Raw genomic sequence first — 2,790 nt, forward strand, 5'->3', positions numbered from 1 at the left:
AGGGACTTGGGATTATTGGGACATAAAATCCAGGATGGGGACAGGGTGAGGACACCATGAGGAGATGTGGCTAGAGACGTGGCTGGAGCTACACTGTTCATTCATTCATTCATTCATTCTCTGAGCACCAGAAAATTCCAGGTGCTGTGTTAGGCTCTGCAGTGACAACAGTGAACAAGCCACAGAGCTTTAAGTGTGGAGGACGGAGACGGGCAAGAAACAAGTAGACACGTAAAGAAAGAGTTTCAGAGAGACAGAGATAAGGGAGAGGGCCTTGCGTGCCAGGCCCAGGAATCTAAGGTGGTAGAGAATCCTCCATTGGCAGAGGAGAGATGAGGTTAGATCTGGATTTGAGAAGCTCAGCCCATGCAGAAGGGGAGGCTGGTGCTGCAGCCTGGGCAGGTACTCTCAGCACAGGGTCAGGCACACGGCAGGCACTCAGATAATGCTAAGGATCTGGGTATCAGTGTGGTGTGCTTCCTGATCTGGGCCTGCGCTCCCCCCATCTCCAACCCTCTGTGTCCCCAAGGACATCTGCAGCAGGGCCAGCCGCCTCCTAATCACTCAGCTGGCTCTATGCCCAGCGAGGACCTCTTGATAAGCATTAGAACCCCAGCACTGACCCCAGAAGAGAAGACAGCTCAAGTCCCTTTCGCTCTGCTGCTGACAGGCTGAGGATCCCCACCAGGTTTCCTGAGGGCCTCATCCATCCTCTGAATGGGTGGTGGTCAGACATCTGACCGGGAGCCAAGAGCCTCCCGTGCAACTTCTGTGTCTGCTCCTGACTTGCTGTGTGCCCCAGGCAGGTTGGTCCCCAACTCTGTGCCTCTGCTTCCTTCTTGGCAAAACGAGAACAATAAACCTGCCTTCCCGCCTCGCAGGGCTATGATCTGGAGCAAAGGAGATTATCCATTTGTTCCTCCACCAGCACGTTCTGACTGAGCACTTGCTGGGGAGCACCCGGTGTCAGGAGCGAGGGCCGGTGCAGCTGGCAGAACAAGAGAAATAAGTCTGTCGTATTTGTTTTCACACTGCCTGATGTCCAGGCTCTGCTCTAATAATATTACGTGGAATTGTTTCATTTAATTTTCAGAACAACCCAGCGAGGTGGGTTCTCTCATCCTCACCTCTTTACAGCCTAGAAAACAAGGCAGAAAGAAATGTGAAGGCTGCCCAAGGGACAGACCCACAAGTAGAAGCAAACAGGCACATGAACTCGGTCTGAGTCCAGAGCCTCTCCTTCTGACCACGAGTCCACACTGCCTCGCTGCCCACATAGGGCTCACAGCCTAGGCGATGGGGACAGGGCTTGGAAAACCCTCAAAAGCTAACACAGAGTTACAGATTGAAAAGTTCTGTGGCATCAGGAGACAGAGACAGGAGGAAGGAGGGGAAGTAAGACCTTAAGGAAGGGCTGCCTTGCTGCAGAGAGAAGAGAAGGGGGCTCTGGGCAGTGGGGCTGAGGCTCTGACAGCAGTGGGAGGGCTCCACAGGGCTCGGGAGGGGGCCTCAGACCTGGGAAGCCTTGGCAGGAAGTTTGCACTTTCCTCCAAGGGCACTGAGAAGCCACTGGAGGGATGTAAGCTGTTTATGCTTTATAAAGAATTGCCTGCACTATGGCGGCCAAGATGGGACACAGAAAGACCATCCTAAAGACGGTGCAGTGACCCTGGTGAGAGGGCATGGTGGCCTAGACTGGGTGGTGGCCTTGGGGGTGGGGGGAAGGCAGCTTCAGGAGGATATTGCGAAGTAGCATTAACAGGAGTGGTTGGGTGGGGACAGGTGACACCAGGAAGCAGAGGATGTGGAGAAGTTATGGGTCTCAGAGTAGCTCAACAGGCTTGGTCTCTACAGAAACAAAGGCTGAGGAAGAGTCATTATAGAGCCCCTGAGGGAAGGAGGCTCTGCTGGTCTCTGACTTTGTGAGACCTAGAAACCTGAATCTGCCCCTGACCAGCCCTGTGACTTCCGACATGGCTCCACCTCCCTGACCCTCCTTTTCCCTCTCTGGAAAACAGAGAGGTAAGCAATTTCCCCCAGAAACCTCCGTAGACTTTCCTTTAAGCCTCATTGGCCAGAAATAGATCACGTGACCAACCCTAGACCAACCAGTGGCAAACGAGAGTGGGCATGACAGGATGTGCCTGACTCCAGGCATAGCTGTATATTCTTGTCACTCTCCCCACCCAGGGGCAAGTCCCCATGAATTTTAGCCAGCCTTAAGAACTTGGTGAAAAATACAACTTGGCGGAAGTGATACTCTGTGACTTACAAGGCTAGGTCGTAAAAGAACATGCAGCTTCTATCTGATTTCTGAGTTCTGGGGTAATTTATTACACAGCAGTAGATGACCAGATCACGTGATCCGCTGACACCAACCACACCCTCATCCCCTGGGGTTAGACGTGCTGCCGGCTACATAGAACTGGGGCTTCGGTAGCAAGGAAGAGGGGCAATGACCGTGGCCAGGCATCCCCAATGTCTACCCACGTTGCAAAAAGTTTCCGACCACCAAACTCTCAGCGACCATAGGAATACTAGGAACTTTCTCATAGGCAACATGTAGCCTGATGGGATACTCTGCTTGGTTGGTACAAGGTCTACACGAGAGCTAGAAATGTTAGTGCTTCTCGACACAGGTTCCTGTGTTACTAACATGCTCTGCCCCTGTGGCAGCTGATTAAAGAATTCAGCCTATTCTAAGAACTTTCCTGTGCCAAGCTCTCTCTGGGCCATGAGACACAGAAATGAAAATACAACCATTATATGTACCCTCTGGGGGCTCTCGGA

This window comes from Puma concolor, chromosome A1, assembly GCF_028749965.1.
Source record: "Puma concolor isolate L17-30 chromosome A1, mPumCon1.1.hap2, whole genome shotgun sequence".
Classification (NCBI taxonomy): domain Eukaryota; kingdom Metazoa; phylum Chordata; class Mammalia; order Carnivora; family Felidae; genus Puma; species Puma concolor.